Source organism: Mobula hypostoma, chromosome 16 (assembly GCF_963921235.1).
Source record: "Mobula hypostoma chromosome 16, sMobHyp1.1, whole genome shotgun sequence".
Taxonomy (NCBI): domain Eukaryota; kingdom Metazoa; phylum Chordata; class Chondrichthyes; order Myliobatiformes; family Myliobatidae; genus Mobula; species Mobula hypostoma.
The window spans coordinates 41,449,139-41,469,443 of NC_086112.1; positions in this window are offsets into that span (position 1 = coordinate 41,449,139).

The following is a 20,305-nucleotide window of genomic DNA, read 5'->3' on the forward strand; positions in this document are numbered from 1 at the left end:
TGACTGAACTAGTAATCTCCTCAAGGGCATTGGAACTAGCTGCTATGCGGATGATTTGTCTGAAGGGTTTTCCTAACACAACTGTGCAACATCTGCTCTATGCCTCTCTTGGCAATACAAAGTAGACCAAAATATCATTGTCCAGGGATTCACAGCTATGAATCCATGTCCTACTTCACTGTGACTAAATATGTTTGACTACCAGCTGGCTTTGCCACAGGGTACCTGGATTGCTACTTAGGCTTCTTAGCACCATTACAAGAAGAATTAAAGCTTTTTTTAGGACCTTGGCTTCGAAGGAGGAAGAGGAACTCAAATGGAGAGTCAAATTATCATATTTTAACAGCAAATATCAGATTGTTATACGTGCATATTTACCATTCATTTCTAAAAGCATTTTTGTGTTTTCCTGTCAAGATCATTATGACGCTTTAATCAAAAGGATTACAGATCTTAGAGACCTTAGGTTTGAGGGAACAGACACCTAACAGGAGTTGCATAGAGGGTCATTGATTTTTGATTGCTAGGGATCAGAAGTGGGTGTAATGGACATAACAGGGAGGGGAGGGGAAAATAAATGGTGATCAGTGGAACATCTTTCATTGTGTGGGGTGAGGGGGTGGGAGGGAAGGTTAATTGGGAAACAACAATAATATAACTAAGGTGAATAACAACAGGTAAAAAAAAGGAATAATCAAATGTCCTGCTGAAGTGCCTTGGCCCAAAACGTCAACTTTTTATTCCTTTCTATTGATGCTGCCTGACCTGCTGAGTTTCTCTAGCACTTTGTATGTGTTACTCTGGATTTTCAGCATCTGCAGAATATCTTGTGTCTATCAAATATTAAATGCAGAACTGGAGGAAGATACTTCATTGAATTGAAAATCAATTTCACCATGTCAATGGGAATCAGTATAGATGAAAAGCCTTGACCCAAAGTGAAGACTGCCCATATCCCTTCACAGATGCTGCTTGACATATTAAGTTCCTCCAGCAGTTTGCTTTTGCTCCAGGTTCCAGTATCTGTCTTGTCTCTCCAATTGGAATGAAGATTGATAAAAATTGGAAAGAGATAGGTAATTGGATTAGAAATATTCTCATTATGAAATAGAAGTACTGAAAATCCCAGATTTCCATGGCTGGTCGAGGATATCAAGGTTAAAGAAAGATCATGAAAAATGTGAGGTTCAAGACAAAATTGAAAACTATGCTGAAGAAAAAGTAGCACAAAGAAGATCTAAGAAAGGGAATGAGAGAAGTAAATGTAGATTATGGGAATAACTGAGCTGCTAACATAAGAAATCCCAAAAGTCATTTTGAAATACATAAATAATAAAATAGCAGTCAAAAGAAAGATGAGACTGATGAAGGATTCAAATATTCTGGTGAATCCAGAAGCCATGCCATAATGGGAATATCACCAGTGAATCAACAAAGAAGGACACACTATGTTCAGATGTATCAATCATGAGAGATAAAGAGAGGAACACAAGTCTAGCAGTTCTCAAATTTAACAAAATGATTTGTTCTGAGTGAGATGCATCCGAGGCTATTGGAAACTGAAGTAAGTCAGTAAGGTGATTACAGGCCTGCAAGTCTAACTTCATTCATAAGGATATTATGGGAAAAAATTTGGGGGAATCAGAATTATCCATAGTTTGAGAGGGAGGGTTTTATTAAGGGACTATTAGCATGTTTTTGTTTATGGCACATCCTGTACGATTGATTTGATTGTATTTTTGAAGATGGGATGGAATGTTTTGATATGGAAGAATAGGCCATGAAGGAAGAGTCGATGGGATTCTAGGCAATTTGGCAAATTAAATTCAAAATTAATTTAGTGATTGAGCCAGAAATTAATGTTGGAGGGTGGATTTTGTTTTAGTGGGCATAGGATTAAAGTGAGATTTAGAGGAAATTTAAGAAAGGATTGGTTTTACTCAAAGTGTGGTTGGAAATTAGAACACACTGCTGAATGGAAGGGGGAGGAAGTGACCATCAGAACATTTAAGTACTTAGGTAAGCACTTGAAACCCAAAATGTAGAGAGTTATGGGGCAAGTGTCAGGAAATAGGATTAGTGTAGATAGGTCATCCTGGGCATGGGGAATTGGTGTTTTTGTGCTGAACTGAATATGCACAACTATTGTACTAAAACATGATTGGCATCACCAGACTTGGAGCATTTTGCCATCTTCATCTGTTAAAAAAAGATTGTGAAAGCTAACTAAGCAACCAGAACCAGTGAGGATAGTAGTGGTTACAGGGAAACATTTGGAGACAATAATCTTGACAAAATTAACAGTGAGCACCAAAGATTTTGCTTCCTGAATACTTTAAAGGTGTATCTTATGGATTTTGGTCTGCTGATCATGAAAGCACCATGGAATTTCCCCAGCACGCACTGTTTTTTAAATCACCTATATTTGTTATTTTCAATTCATAATTCAAGACAGAATAACTGATGTCAAGACTAAAGAAGGCAAATCAAACAGGTCATCAAAGACAGACAATTCAAAGAACTTGTAGTGGGACCGGAGAAAATTGCATAGAAGGCTTTTTAAGGATGTTGTTGAAAATTTTCTTGCCAACTACAGAGCACCAAACTACGTGCACAAGGTTGACAACATGCTTCAAGCATACAAAGCCATGAAGTGCAACATGTCACTAAAGATTCAATTTTGCATTCCTATTTAGACTTCTTCCGGATTAAGCTCGTGGGGGGCCTGTAGCATATGTTATAAAGGGGTCCTAAATTTAAAAAATGTACATAAGCATTAAAACATAAATTATTTACTTGCATAGTAAAGTAATTAAATTTTTTCATTTGCTATACAGCCAGATAATACGACAAATGTCTGACACTTCAGTAATAGTATTACTTACACGTAGGTATCAATTTCAAATGTCAAAAGTAATAAAACTACAATTTAAAAGTTAGATTTTCTAGATTTGGCATGAGCAAATTTGTTTATGATACTAGAAGTGTCTATTTCACACGGAAGTTCATGTTCAGTGCTCATTAGAGTGAGATTGTTCAATCTGTTTTGACCCATGGTGCTCCTTAGTTCATTTTCAATCCTTTTCAGTTTTGAAAATGAGCATTCTCCACTGCAGTTGGTAACCATGAGTGACAAATAGATGCGCAAGGCATTTTCTACATTTGGAAAACATGACTCCAAAGAATTGTCAGTTATCAAACGGTACAACTGTAACTCTACAAGGTCTTGTTTGGCACCAATATGAGAAGCAAAATCAGTTTTCAACGGTTCAGTAAACAGCACAAATTCTTCATTAAGACCTTCTTCCAGATCTTCCAGATATGATTTAATAAGATTTGATGACATCTTACAATCTCTTCAGGTGTAAACATCTGTAACTGATGAAGGAATCCAAAAACACGATTCACCTTTAGATTAGCTTTCTGCCTTTTTGACAGGGCAGAAAGCAAGCTGTCAATAATAGCAAGAAATGTTCGGCTTTTAAACTTCTGAGAAGGCGTTTGAGATTCAACAAGTGGATCAAGAGTGCTGGAACCACTGAAATCATCATATGCGCAATTTTGCTTGTGCTTTCTTCAAGTTTGCTGTTGATAGTCTTCACACTTAGTCAGATCCTTTGCTTTTTGCTCAATGTCTGAAAAACTAGACCACTTAGCTTGAATATATCCATGCAACCATTTATAGAGTGCACAAGCTGTGTTCAAGTCTTAGCCAGAAGATTGCAAAGAAGCACTGGTCATTTGAAAACGCTGTAATACTTGATCCCACAATATGACCATTATTCCTGTTTCCAACTTCATGGAAAATAGTCCATGATCCTGTTGTCAACACTCTGCCTTCTGATCATTGTTACTTGAAATGTCATCCACTTATTGCAGAAAATCCGTGTAAAAGTGCTTTTGTTACATCTGCACGAGCTGACCACCTGGTATCTGCCATTGTTTTCACAATGGGCAAATGAGCAGAACCATCAGATAATGCAGCAGGAAGGAGATCCCACCGATAAGTAGAAGCAGAAAAAATGTGTACGGGCTTTCTATAAATTGAAAGAAAATTAATGCTTCTTGACAACATTCAGCACCAGGTTTTCCAACCAAATTTAGTGAATGTACAAAACATGGAATATAATCCCAAACTCATTCAGCTCTTTAATTTGTGCTTGTAAGCCACTATACTTGCGACTCATGTTGCTGGCATTGTCATAACTTTGACCACGGCAGTCTTTTATATCAATGTCATTTTCCTTTAAAAAGTGAAGTAAACTTCGAGCGAGCTGTTCAGCACTATGACCTTCCATATCCAAAAACTTCACAAATCTTTCAATTGGTCCAGATGGCAAAACATAGCGCACAGTCAAAGTCAGCTGGTCCACATTAGATATATCTGGAGTAGAATCCAATGAAACAGAATAATACTTCTACTTCTTCACTTCACTGATAATGTGATCCAGTATGCTGGATCCAATCAGATTGATGAATTCCTCACATGTTGTTTTAGATATGTATGATTTATGTCCCCTTACTTGGTTTGCATGAGCATTTATACCACGACACAGCAAGGAGCCAACACACGCCCGCACACACATACTGCACCATGCAGCATGCAGCTCCCCCGACATGAAAACAACAGCATTGCCAGATCATTGTTGTTGTGGTGTGGATGAAATCACAGAGCGTTGCATTACCGGTAGGTACAAGGCAGTTTCTTTATTCGACAAGACAAGGTTACAGCGGCAGAGACCCCTGGCAGAACAGGTCTAACTGCCTTGTGATTGAGGCTTGATATTTATTTGCTAACTACAAAGGACAGTTCATAGTTACAAGTATAGACAATTCTTTGAAGTTTTCACATCTTTTGATTAAATTCATTCTACCGACGCCAGTATGCCTAAGCTGGCATTCATGGCGTTTAGGAATGCAAGTTAAAATCCATAATACATTATTTAGTATGCTACGTGCTAACATAGAGGACAATTCATATTCAAAAAGCATAGTTATGGTGTCTTCACAACTACCTGTAAACTTAGCATTCTTGACTTAGAGGCACCAGAGATGCAATATTACAAATGAAACTGGGTTCACAGCTGTTAGGAAATGCATTGTTATGAATTCAATCCACAGTACATTGTCAAAGATCAGAAGACTGATGGCTGAAGTCATTTGTTTAAGTGTAAATGAATCGTCTATCCAAAACACACTCTAACAATTGTGAGAATACGGTGACATGCCGATTTCATCAGACTGCAGCTTGCAAGCATTTAGTGCGGGCGGGGCCCGTAGCACATTCTACTTTTGTTACTAGGTTAATCCAGCCCTGCTTCTTCCTTAAAAATCATGGTGCTGTCAGTGACGAGCATGGTGAAAGGTTTCATCAGGACTTTGTGGTCATGGAGAAATGATATCAGGGCAACTGGAATCCATCAATGCTGGCTGATTATTGTTGGACACTTAAGCGAGAAGCCTTAAGAATTTTTCCAAATTCCTACGTGATACAAGTAGTCTGAAATTATATTTGTGTTCACCTTACTGGAAAGTAAAATCTAAGTAACACTTCTGAAAAAATGCGTTTTCCAGTGCAATTAGTATTTGAAAAATATAGGCTAACAAGTTAAGCTTCAACTTGGATTTGTTAACCTCAATTCTCATCTAACTAACAACTGAATTCCTTAATGAGAATTGATGAAAAATGATGAGAAAGTGTGGTTAGTGTGTGGTGCATCTGAAACAATACCACAAAATAGAATTTAACAGAATTAAATGTTACGGGATGGTGGCAACATGGACCCAGAATTATCTGAGGCAGTGGTCCCCAACCTCCAGGCCGCAGACTGATACATTGCCATGAAGAATACAGGAGTGCAGCGGTAGCCAGAATGCACCCAGCACATCTTTAAGAAAAAAGCCGAAATCAACAAGCTAAGTGCCGCCTGGCACATGAATGTTGGCCCAGATCAGAGGCAACACAATCAGTAATCGCCTCTTTTAGGGCTGACAGAGTGAGGTTTCAGTTGGGAGACGTGGAACGTGGGATGAATGTGCGTGGATCGGGTAGTTTGAGGTTGACCACCGAGGGGTTGATGATGCTCTGGATTTGGAATGGTCCAATGTAATGAAGGGTGAGTTTCTTGGACTCGGTTTTGAGGGGGATGTCTCTTGAAGAGAGCCAAACCTTCTGACTGGGCTGATAGTTGGGTGCTGGAATCCGGTGGCGATCGATGATGCGCCGGTTGCAGTCAGCGGAGCGGAGCAGGGCCGAATGAGCATCCTTACAGACCTTGAGGCAACGGCGGAGATGGGCTTGAACTGAAGGCACAGCGATATCATCCTCGTGGGAAGGAAACAGAGGGGGTTGATAGCCTAGGGAACATTCGAAAGGGGACATACCAGTGGCGGTGCTGGTCAGGGAGTTGTGGGCATACTCAACCCAAGTGAGATGAGTGCTCCAGGACGATGGGTTACTGGTGGAAATGCGGCACAGTGCTGCTTCCAAATCCTGATTTGCTCACTCCGTCTGACCGTTAGTCTGTGGATGGAAACCGGCAGACAGACTTACTGAAGCTCCAAGGGCTTGACAGAAGGATTTCCAGACTTGGGAGATGAACTGGGGGCCCCAGTGAGCAACGATGTCGGAGGGGATTCCATGAAGGTGGAAGATGCATTGGACAAAGAGGTCAACTGTTTCATGGGCTGTAGAGAATTTGGGAAGTGTTATGAAGTGCACAGCTTTGGAAAAACGGTCCACAACTGTGAGTATAGCTGTGTTCCATGTGAAGAGGGTAGACCAGTGACGAAATTGAGAGCTATGTGGAACCAAGGGTGGCTTGGGACAGGTAGGGGATGAAGCAGCCCAGCAGGTGGCCGATGGGAGGCTTTTCCGCGGACACACACAGTACAGGCGGAGACGAAGGAGCAAGTGTCAGCATCTATGGTGGGCCAGAGTTCGGTCGATTCCAGGATGGCAGGCGAACGGGGAAGTATACCCCTGCTGAAGAACCTGAGAGCGGACAGAGTCAGGCACGAAGAGATGATTGGGGGGGCCATTGCCTGGGTCTGGCTGAGTCCGTTGGGCCTCTTTGACTATGGATTCGATCTCCCTGGTGAGGGCAGCCACCACACAGGATGGTGGAAGGATGGTATCAGGATTGGAAGGGCCCTCCTCGTATATGTACTGGTGAGAGAGAGCATCTGGCTTCACGTTCTTAGAACCAGGACCACAGGTGAGGGTGAAGTTGAAGCGGCCAAAGAACAGTGCCCAATGGACTTGGTGGGAGTTAAGGCGTTTAGCTGCCTGAATGTATGCCAGGTTCTTATGATCCATCCAAACAATGAATGGGTGTTCTGATCCCTCCAGCCAGTGCCTCCACTCCTCCAAGGCGAGTTTGACGGGCAGCAACTCATGGTTCCCAACATCGTTGTACGTTCAGCGGGGGATAGACGGCGAGAGAAGAAGACGCAGGGATGGAGCTTTTGGTCTAGGAGGGAGCGTTGAGAGAGGACCGCTCCCAACCCAGTGTTGGAGGCGTCCGCCTCCACTATGAACTGGCAAGATGGGTCAGGCTGGACCAGGATGGGAGCGGAGGTGAAACACCTCTTAAGCTCTGAGAAGGCTGGGTCCACTTCAGGAGTCCAGTGGAAGGGGGTCGCAGGAGAGGTGAGCTGAGTAAGGGGCGCTGCCAGCCAGCTGTAGTCCCTAATGAGGCGACGGTAGAAATTGGCAAATCCCAGAAATTGCTGGAGTTCTTTAAGCAAAGTGGGTTTGGGCCACTCTGCCACCACCCGAATCTTTTCGGGATTTGCCCTCACCTGCCCGCTCTCAATGATTTACCCCAGGAAACTGACAGAACGGGCATGGATTTCGCACTTCTCTGCCTTAACGAATAGTTTGTTTTCCAAGAGCCTCTGAAGAACCTGGCGGACATGGAGGGTGTGCTCCTGGAGGTTACGGGAGAAGATTAGGATATCATCCCGATAAACAAAGACAAATCGGTTGATAAAGTCCCTAAGGACGTCATTGACCAGAGCCTGGAACACTGCGGGAGTGTTGGTCAAGCCGAAAGGCATCACCAGGTATTCAAAATGGCCAGGGGTGGGGGGTGGTTAAAGGCTGTCTTCCATTCATCTCCTTCCCATACATATCCTGACCAGGTGATAGGCGTTCCGCAAGTCCAATTCGGTGAATACAGTGGCCCCATGAAGGGGCGTGAATGCTAAGTTGATCAGGGGCAGGGGATACTTACTTTTTGTGATGATGTTGTTCAGGCCATTGTCGTCAATGCAGGGATGCAGTGAGTTGTCTTTATCCGCCACAAAGAAGAAACCAGTTCTTGCGGGGGAAGATGAGGGTCGGATGATGCCAGCCGCGAGGGAGTTGTTTACGTATGTCTCCATAGCTTCAATTTTTGGACAGAACAGGCTATACAGCTGATGGTGGGTCATGAGGCTCCAGGGAGAAGGTCAATCGCGCAATTGTAAAGGTGACGTGGAGGCAGAGAAAAGGCCCATTGCTTATTAAACACCTCTCCAAGATCATGATATTCTACGGGAACGGTGGACAAGTCAGGAGGCTCAGAGGCAGACGAGGCCGCGGTGACTTCCACTGGGGGAAGGGCTGATTGCAGGTAAGAGGAATGGCAGAATGAGCTCCAGCTGACTATCTTCCCGGTGGGCCAGTCGATGTGGGGGTTATGACGGCTTAGCCATGGGTGACCAAGAATTAAAGGGGCCTGAGGAGAGGAGATTAGAATGAACCGTATCTGTTCCTGATGGTTTCCAGAAAGAAGGAGAAGCAGGGCTTCCGTGCAGTGTGTGACTCGGGCCAGGAATCTACTGTCTAGCGCATTGGCTTCTGGAGCGGGGGGTACACAGAGGCTCCCAAGAAATACCAGCTTAGAGGGCTAGGTTTTCGTCCAGGAATTTTCTCTCTGAACCGGAGTCCACTAGTGCTAGCAGAGGCAAGGACTGTTGATTATGACACAGAGCGGCTTGAAGCTGCATTTGGGGTCAGCGGGGGGGGGGGGGGGCCGAAAGGGAAGGTTGCCTGGCTCACCAGGGTCCCCACTGCTACTGGTGAGCCCCCCCACCATTTTGCCAAAGTGGAGAGGTGGCAGGGAAGTGGCTGGGCTGACCGCAATATAGACACTCGCCTACTGTCATTCTCTGTAGACGATCAGCGAGGGAAAGGCAGGCCCACCCCAGCTGCATGGGTTCCTCTCCCGGGGGTCGGAGCAGCAGGGCTGGGAGCTACTCGGGGTGCAGGAGGGGGAGAGAGGCTTGTTCTGGTGAGGGGCGGTAAAGAGAGCTGAGAAGTGTCCAAAGATGGTGGACGACCAGTTCTCTCTCTAAGGCGCTCCCGGAGGCAATTGTCCAACCTGGTGGCCAGGGAGATCAGGGAATCCAGGCTGTCCGAATCGTCTCTCGCCGCCAACTCGCCCTTCACCAGGTTATTAAGCCCACCCCAAAATACCCCCTTGAGTGACTCATTGTTCCACCCCGAGTCAGCTGCTAATGTCCGAAACTCCACTGAATATTCAGCAACACTGCGGGAGCCCTAGCGGAGAGTGAGTAGGCGCTTAGCGGAGTCTTTTCCCTGGACTGGGTGATCAAAGACCTTTCTCATCTCCACAATGAAACTGGTGAAAGAGGAGCAGGTATCAGGTTGGTTGTCCCAAAATGCTGTGGCCCATGCTAATACATTTCCCCTTAGCAACCCCATGACATAGGCAACTTGAGACTTATCTGTGGAGTAGGTCGACGGCTACTGCTCAGACACCAGGGAGCACTGAAGGAGGAAACCCCGGCACTTCCCCAGTTCTCCAGCATAGTGCTCTGGCTCGGGTACGTGAGGCTCTCTGGGCAGGGTTCCAGGTGTGGGCTGAGTGATATGAGAGGAGACACGGTCCACCTGGTTACCGATCTGTGTGACGTGAGCAGACAGGGAACGGAGATTCTCCATGACCTCCCGGAGGAGTTGGTCATGCTGTCCCAGTAGGGAACCCTGGCTGGCGAGGGCTTGTTGGATGGTGTTTGCGTCTGCTGCATCCATGTTGGCCAGATCGTTCTGTTGCGACAAACGGGTGAACCCAAACACAAGACACTGACATGGAGAGACAGAGTTAACACAGGCAAACAACAGCTCTGAAATGAAACTTTGAATATACAATTCTAAGCGGCCGGGAATGTGAACTACCACACTGGCTGAAACAACGATCTGGCGATGAGTGGATGGAAAGCCGGGGTATTTATGCTGCGGGTTAGATGAGATTCAGGTGCGCCGCAATCAGGAAGCCCGGGAGCAGGAGAATCATGGGGAAAAGGGAATAAGGAGATCATGAGGAGTAAACCACTATCTATACCCACTCTTTGCCCTGCACTTAACATCCACACTGCCACGTACCAACTGCCGTCTTCACCTCCCCTCGCCCCCACCTTCCATCAACTCTCCAATCATCATGGAATCACCTTCATGGGTCTGGAGAAACTCAGACACAGCAAAGCATCGGGACCAGATGGTGAACCCCAAGATCCTGAAGGGGTGTGCTGAGCAGCTGTGTGAAGTTCTCCAGCCATTCTCAGCCAGTCTCAGCCATTCTCAGCCTGTCTCAGCCTGGAAAGGGTCCCCACTGCATGGAAAACATCACGTGTGGTTCCAGTACCCAAGGAGGGCCGACCGAAAATCTTGAATGATTACCGTCCAGTAACCCTGACCTCACACATCATGAAGACTCTGGAGAGGCTGGTCCTGGCTCATCTCCAACCCTGGTCAGATCAGCCCTTGATCCCCTGCAGTTTGCCTACCAGGAGCACATTGGAGTCGACGATGCAGTCATCTACCCGCTGAACAGAGCCTACTCCCATTCGGATAAGCAGGACAGTACTGTGAGGATCATTTTTTTATTTTTCAAGTGCCTTCAATACCATACCCTTATTGCTGGGAGGGGAAATCTCCGTTCAATGCAGCTCGGCACTTCCATTGTATCCTGGATAATGGACTACCCGACTGGCAGACCACAGTGTGTGCAGCTTCAGAGCTGTGAGTCAGACATGGCTATAAGCAGCACCGGGGCCTCACAGGGGACTGTATTGTCTCCCTTCCTGTTTACCCTGTATACCTCGGACCTTAGGTACAACATTGTGTCATGTCATCTGCAGAAATTCTCGAATGACTCAGCAATAGTTGGATGTATAAAGGGAGGACAGGGGATGAAAACAGGGCCCTGGTGGAGGACTTTGTCGAATGGTGTAAGCTGAATCATCTGCAGCACAGACAAAGGAGAAGGTGAAGGACTTTAGGAAGACCAAACCTGCACTGCTCTCTGTTACTATTGACAGTGAGGACGTGGATGTGTGAGGACCTACAAGTACCTGGGGATCCACCTGGTTGACAGACTTGAGTGGAGTACCAATACAGAGGCTGTGTACAAGAAGGGCTAGAGTCACCCCTACTTTCTGAGGGGACTGAGATCCTTTGAATTATGCAGGCCTCTCCTTCACATGTTCTAACAGTTTGTTGTCACCAGTACAATCTTCTATGCAGCAGTGCGCTGAGGCAATGGCATCAACACAGGTGATACCAACCAGCTCAAAAAAACTGATTAGAAAGGCTGGCTCTGTTATAGGAGTCAAACTGGACGTATTACAGGCTGTGGTAGAACAAAGGACCCTACAGAAAATCCTGGCAGTTCTGGACAATGTTTCTCACCCTCTGCATGCCACCTAGGCTGAACAGAGGAACATTTTCAGAAATAGATCGAGACAACTGCACTGCTCCAAAGAGCATTATATGAGGTCATTCTTACCCTTGGCTATTAGGCTGTATAATGAGTCAATCTATAGATGGGGAAGTGATGCTTCCTTCCTGCTAGACTGTTATTGACCTCTGCTTAAGCTCTGTTTAGCTCTGATTACCACTCCCTGCTATCGCGGACACCCTGTGCAAGACTACCATCAGTTCTTATCTGGATGGTGTGAATGTGCAGCTGTTACTGCATAATATTACAGTAATTCTTGCACTACCATTTTATCAGTGTGAACTTGGAAATTTTGTAAATCTTGTAATCTTTGATTTGTGAATCATCTACATCTTATTTTAAGGTAGGTTATTTTTTATTCTTTCTTATTTCTCTTCTAATATTTATATATCTCTGCAGTTGAAATGCTTCTGTGACACTGTAATTTCCACTGGGATCAATAAAGTCTCTATTTATTTATCTATCTATCACTCTGGATAAACTACCTAATTTCTCAATATCAGAAACTATAGATGCTGGAGATCTGAAACTAAAAATGAACATACTTCAGAACTGATAAAAATCTACTTCTATACAGTTGCTATCTGACTATCCGAGCACTTCCAGAATTTTCTGTGCTTATGATCATAAAATACTGGATACTTCTATTGCCCTTTTTGAATACTGGATTTAACCATCTTTTTTGTATAGATGTGTGGTTAAAACTTTCAAAATCCTTTACACCGGTGTCATCACACAAACTTTGTCAATGAGCCCCACAAGGAGACAGTAAGACAAGTGAGCAAATACTTGGCCACCAATTGGTAAAGGCATCTTGCAGAAGTTGCAATCCTCCTGGCTTAGGACCACAGTCTCTAACAGAATGATATTTCCCCTAAAAGGGCCCATGCAGAAATAGGTGTCACAATCTGTAAAGAACTGGTCAGCCATCTGAGACGGAGATAACAAGATATCTCTTGACCCAGAGGGAACAAGATCATTGGAATTCTCAAGTCAAGGAAGTTCGAGAGTTCAGCCAGTGAGTATATGCAAGATAGAAGTAGATAACTTTCTGGATATTAAGGGGAATAAAAAATGTTGAGTTTGTACAGTGAAATGATCCTGAGGAATGGTGTTCTCTGCTTATTAGACAAGAGATGATACAAGGACCACACGGCCAACTCCTCCTTCTATTTCTTCTGTCATTATATATATGTATTCATTCACTATATGGGTATTTGTGTACATGGACAGAACTACTTGCTTTGTACCCTTACTTCCTATTTTAATGGAAATCTGCCTCATGAACTAATGGTTACTGCTATCAAAGCAGTCACTTCATCCTTTTCACTCTCCAATAAGAAGTAAAAAGAGAATTCTAAAGATAGAAGACATAGAAAAACATCATTAACAGATCATCTGATAAAGTTATTTTGCTATTTATGTACTCCGTGTAACAATGATTCTGAAAAAGGATTTACAACTGAAAATGTTAATAAGTCAGGAGTTCAAGTATTCAAAGAACCATTGGTGTTATATTAAGCCATTGCTTACTCCAAATAACAGAGTGGAAGTGGCTTTTTAAAAAGTAACACCAGCACAAGGGGAAGTTGATGGGAAATTTTTAAAGGAACAAAGGGGAGCAAAGCATAAAGGTGAAATAAATGAGTTGTGCAAAGGAGGAATAATGATGTAGTGTTCATTGCTTCATAGAATGTGCAGAGATCTGATGATGCCAGAGGGGAAGAGGCTGCAAGGAGGGGAATATGTTGACTGTGAGGCTCCAGGCTCCTGTACCACCTCCCTGGTGGTAGCAATGAGAAGAGGGCATGTCCTGGAATGTGAGGTTGCTTAATAATAGATGCTGCTTTCTTGAGGTATCAAGTCTTGATGATGGGTAGAGTTGTGCCTGTGAAGGAACTGGCAAGCCTCCAACCCTCTGCAGCCTCATCTGATCCTGGAGGCTCAGACAAGCACTGGAGCATTGGAGGCTCCGTATCAGGCAATGATGCAGTCAGAACGTTCTTCACAACATGTCTGCAGAAACTTGAAAGAGTCTTTGGTGTAAGCAATAATATAAGAAATGGTGGTGTTACTAAGTATGTGCTTGACATTCTTTTTCCATAATGGTGTAAATAGTATAATATAAGTTGTATAAAAAAATCAGAATGTAAGTCATCGGGATGATTTTAGTGCACTTAGTATACCGGACGGTTGTAATGGAGCATTAGTAGAGCATTAATGGAAATTGTGAGTGACTTGTCTCTTATGAATACGATGCTATGCTGTAAAATTATCATATTTTAGTAATATATTCAAATTTCGGAATGAAAAATTCTACATGTTACTCTATTACTTAAAAAGAGGCAGGGAGAAATCAGGAAACAATAGACCTCTATGTTTGATTTCACTTTGCAGAATAATATTGACATGTAGTTGAATTGGGCTGAGCTTCATTTGTCCAGTGTACATTGAACCATACAGTCAAATGTGCCTTTTGCACCAAATCAAAATAGTAAGGGTTTTGCTGGGCAGCTGCAAGTGCATTTTCTGGTGCCAACGTAGCGTGCCTACAGCTCACTAACCCTGACCGTACGTCTTTGGAATGTGGAGGAAACCCGAGCGCTCAGAGGAAACATACTGTACGTGGTCACAGGGAGAAAGTACAAACTCCTTACAGGCTGAGGTGAGAATTGAACCCCAGTCTCGCAGCTGATGCTGTAATAGAGTTACACTAACCACTCTGCTGCCATGCTGCCCCATGCATTCATGAAAACTGAATGTTGCAAAGGGTCACAGAGGGATTACATGAGTGGGTGTAGTTCAAGTCAGTGGAAATTTAACAGTTTCAACTCTACATCGAAATGGACAGGCTATTTTTCTTTGTCTTTCTTAATCATAAATGTTTGGAAACTGGAAGCACAAGGAAATATGGCCGGCCATTTACAAATCAATAAAAGCCCGTGCACAAGGGCAAAAAGTAATCAAAAAGATAAATGAAGCTTTAGCCTTTATCTCAATTCAAAAATGAGAAAGATATGCTGCAGTTTATAGAACATTTTTTTGAAAGCATTCCTAGAATATTGCAGTCAGTCTTGGGCATTGAGCCTCTGTGAAGATATATTGGATTTGAAAGAGCACAAAATAGATTGCCAGAATGTTATCACGACCTGAAGAGTAAAATATGAGGACAGATAGTGTAGACTTGAGCATTGAGGGTGTGTGCAAGGATCCAGTTCAGAAGCGTGAAATTATAAAGGGATTCAATGAAATATGTAGAGAGAAATTATTTATTCACATGGAGGAATCTACAGCAAAAAGTAGAATTATAAATGAAGCCAAGAGGTACTTTCTCATGCAGAATTCTGGAAGACTTTAAACTATAGAGCTATTTACATGTCTAAGACGCATAGATTTGCATTAGGGAAGAGTGTTAAAATTGGGCAAAATGGAACAAAAATGCAAATCAACCTCTGAAAACTACGCTGCTTTCATGGATAGAGTAATTTCTTTTTATTAGTTTTATTTTACCTCATGCAATCTTTGCCGTTCTGGAAGAGAAAGAGAAAGCTAAGACTATAGTCAAAATATTCTGCAGTTGCTGGAAATATTGAGCAACACATAAAAAATGCTGAAGGGTCTCAGCAGGTGAGGCAGCATCTAATGAGGGAAATAAGCAGACAAGAGTTTAGACCAAAACCCTTCCTCAGTCTGACTTGATAAGTTCCACCAGCATTTTGCGTGTGTTATGAAAACTAAAAGTATGAGCTTTTAGTGTTGACTTGAGCAATAGCTCTTCTGGAAATATGATTGGAGACATGGCAAAGAATACAATGTATACAGGCATCACTGATGCTCAAACAACGAATGAACAAGGACATCATGCTGAAAACTTTAATGGTTAATTGCTTGAGCATAGACTGTGAAGGCTAATTACTGTATGCATTGAAATGACTTACCTATTGTGAAATTACAAGGTTTGTAACTATCAAGTTAGATAAGTGCCACCTGGGATCTTGTAACACTCATCACATTGAAATACTAGCTGAAAAGTTATACTGGAAGACAGATATACAACTAAAGTGGTGCTGCATGATAGTCCATGGGCATTTCATCTGGGACCATAGACACTGATTTTCAGACATGTACAGCATGTAAATGGGACATTCAGGTTCTTTGTGATATGTAGCCACCACATCCAGCAACCAATCTGAAGAATCACAGGCAAGGTTAGTATGAGTAGAGGGCAAGGTCAATTAGGGCTCTCACAAGTGTTGGCAGAGCAGTGGATCCAGGGGCCTTGAGATGTAGACAAAGCACACATACTGAGGAGTGAGATTCAAAGCTGCATTATGTTCTGTGCACATGAGTAAATGCTCATCAGTTTCCTCATCCAAGTCATACTTCAAATTCCGGTCATTGGTGGGAAAACAGACGTGGTTGAATTTCGAGGTCACTTTATCCTTGAACGTGAAAGGGGAAGTCATTTAAATTGAGCAGTAAAAGTTATTTTCTGGTAAACGATTTTTAATTGCAGTAAGGACTGAAATGACTGTTGAGAGCATTTGAGGACAAATGTTTAACATATTCTTATAACATTTCACTGTTTTTTGATGTTATCAAATTCCATTACATTAGTTCAACAAGGAATGTCAAAAAATATATTATATATCTGTCCTCCAAAATGGAAAACAATTTAAACAGTCCAGATCTCTAAGAAGCAAGAGCTTGACAACATTTGACCATGGGCTGTTGTTTTTACCTACCTTGTATTGCCCCAACACACTTTATAATGAATTGATCTGTAAAAACAGTATTTCAGACAAACTTCTCACTGTACCTCAGTATGTGTGACAACAAAAATCCAATTCTAATAGTCATTGCCATGCAAAGACTACCTTCAATGGATGGATGCTTAAACATCTACACATCACCAAGTCCTCCACTATCAACTTCCTGTGAGTCATCATGGCCCAGAAATGCTACTGGACCAGTCAGAAAATACTGTGACCCCAAGAGCAGGTCCAAGGATAGGTATTCTCTGGCAAGTGACACAATTCTTGACTCCTGAAAGCTCTTCCATTTTTCTCAGAGAACAAGTTAGGAAAGCCCTTCAGTTACCTTAATGTATTCAATTCCAATGACACTCAACGAGTTCAATGCCATTTAAGGCAAAACAGCCTGTTGAATTAGTACCCCATTAATCACATAAAACATTAATTCCCTCCATCACTGATGCCCAATATTGCAGTGGGCACCATTACAAATTGCACTTGCCTAAGCTATTCCAACATCTCCCAGATGTGAGACCTTTACCACCAAGGAAATGTGGGTAGAGGTCATACTGTATGGGAACGTTACCACCTACAAGCTTCCTTCCAAACTTTACAACATCGTTATGACTGGTGGTTTATCATCAGTGGACCTAAATCTTCAACCTCATTTCTCAGTGGCATCTTAGAAATATTTTCAACATAAGGCGACTTATGGAGCTTAAAAAGACAACTCAATATCACCTCCTCAATTGGCTGGCATGGGACAGTAGCTATTAGCATCATGCTCTACAGCACATGGGACCAGAAGATCAGGGCTCAATTTCTGCGGCTGTCTGTAAGGAGTTTGTACGTTCACCCCATGACGCATGTGTTTTCTCCGATTTCCTTCCCCATTCCGAAAGATATACGGGTTAGGGTGAGTGAATTCTGGGCATGCAGTGTTGGCATTGGAAGCGTGGCAGCATTTGTGTGCTGTCCCCTGCACATTCTCGGACTGTGTAGGCCATCGACGTAAATGACATATTTCACTGTCTATTTCGATACACAGGTGACAAATAAAGCTAATCTTTAAAATCTTTAAGGGATAGGCAATTAATGCTAGCATAGCTAATAGTGTCCAGATCTCCAACATAAAGGATAAAAGCAAATCAGACTATCTTTACAATATAAATGCATTTTCTAAGTTAAAATAATCCTAAAATATATTTTATTTATTCTGTTTTGCTAATGTTAATAATAGCTTTCATGTGCTGCATTTCAATAAGAAAAGATAAAAAGGCTGACTGTTTTTCTGAATTTATCAGTGGAAACATAATTCTGAAAATAAAACTAAGGTTATAATGTAAGGTTATGATGGTTTAGCTGTCAGTAGGCCAGACCTGAAAGTCATCATTCCTTTCTTCTTACTTAATTCAATAATACTAATTTCATCCAACAATAATTAATAGAGCATTCATTCTTGTTTAAAGTTGGAATTAACTGTAAACTACCTGCTTTTTAGTTTGCTCACACCACCAATGCTGCATTTTTGTACTGAGATTGCCACAGTTTTGGCTCCTTGATTTATATTCACTTACACTCTAATGATATACCAGTTCCAATGATAAATGTGAGGCTCTGTACCACGGTGACAGAATATTACACGAGACAGTCATTTCAAGTCATCTAAATCTGGATATGTTAATTTGTTACATTTTTATAAAAGAAATAATCTGTCCTTAGCATTCAGGCTGATATTTCATTTTTCTTTTTATCTTGTCACCTAAGCTCTATTATCTCCCCCTTCCTCATCAATGCCTTTGCCAAGAAGCACGATCACAATCTCCTATTGATAAAGTAGGTTACCTCTGGGCTAGCTCATCATTGTCTATGAATAAAACTTATGAAATGTAACAGCTTTCTTTTGAAAATGCATTCAGGATCTCAATCAGGCTGACATTCAGCTGTGCACTAAAGGGTCCTGAGGGGGGAGAAGAAGTCATCTAAAAATAATGAATCTGTTCCAGCAAGCAAAGCGCTCATGCGAGTCACAGAGATCTGTTCATTGAAGCCAGTTCCCTGTTCATACTGATCATTTAGCGATAGCTGAGAGCAAATTACTTTGACAAGGCTGTTACCATTGTAAAATTGAAGAGTTTGGCCGAGAGCTCTTGGGCTGTTAATAACTGACTGAAAGCAGGCAATAAATAATTGATGGATGTTTTTTAACTTATTCACGCTTTCTGATGCTGCGGCTGATATCAAAGTCAACTCATCTCTGTAAATCTTTCTCGCCCTGTGGCCAATGCACTAATTTGTTTTGGCTGACCATGTGGTATACTTCAGGTCACAATGCTCTCAGATCCACATATTCCAATATGGATCACATCAAGTGACGCAAATAAAATTAAACAGCATTCTATAAATAAAATGAGGACAAGAGCAAGAATGGTGGAGCAAGTTGCACTCTGTATGTGTGTGTTTATTTTCCTTTCTTTTGAATAGATATATGGCTGGTGTTTCAAATGAATCTGCTCAGGGCTTCAAGGATAACATGATTTATGGTATTTTGGCTCACTCCATCACAGCATTTCATTAGATGGATAGGAAGCTGGTAGTAATGAGGTTAGGGATGAGAAAACATCCATCAAATGCTGCTACATCTTCCAGGAAAAGACAACATACTATCTCATGCATCGTGGACAGTGATCTAGGTCACAATGATATAAAATCCATGATTAAAACCAAACACTTGACAATAGATGGTAAATGCCTACTCCTTGGTTGAAAAAAAATCATTATTTGTGCCCTTTAATTAAACCAGATGCTCAAATGCACATTACTATGCTAAATAAACGTATTCATATTTTAAAGTTTAATAACTACATAAAATATGGTCACCTTTAAACACTTAATTCAAATGCCAATCAGTAATGTGCAAACACTTGGCTACAGACAGTTCAGCATCCCTAACTACAGTGCACACTTAACCTTTACAAACATACATCATATTGTCAAATCCTTCATTACACATTTTATCAGGGTATTAGGTTGGAAACTCGCATGTGTTGCTGGCAACAAAACACTTTCCCAAAAACAGAATGGTTAGTTTGATCGCTAACGCTTGCTTTGCTTGCATGCATATGTTTGGGGAGTCACAGCCGCATTGCTCGAACCTCTTTTCCCATCCAAGAGATTACAAAGTGCATCATTACATATACTTTCATCACCCTGAGCTTCCTGCTGCCTGCCACTTTAAATCCCTGTCCCACTCTCACTCTGACCTGTTGGCCTATAATGTACTGTTTCAATGAGACACAATACAAGTTTTAAGGAGCAATACCTTGTCTTCTGTCTGGGCATATTGCAGCCTTTTGAACTTAATACTGGATTCTACCACTTCATGTAACTTGATTTCTGTTTGTATCAGTAGTCCATCTGTTGATACTGGCTCGTCCTGTTTTTTTTAACCCTTCTTTTCCCCTGTGAGTGGAGGACACGCACACCTTGACCTCTTAGCCGCATCTTCCTCCTTTATATGCTTTAGCCAATGTCAATTTTCCACTCTCTCATTGCTCCCATTCATTCATTAACCAAATAACTTTGTTTAAGACATATCCCCCAGACATCCAGGATTCACCCATCAGGGAAAGCTCTGCTCACTCACCTTCTCTGCACCTTGACAACCTACTTTTGTCTCCTTCCCAGTTCTGACAATAGATCCTCGATCTAAAATACTGGCTTTGTTTCTTTCCCACACATATGGCCTGACCTGCTGAGTATTTCAATATTTTTTATTTATATTTCAGTTTTCCAACATCGGAA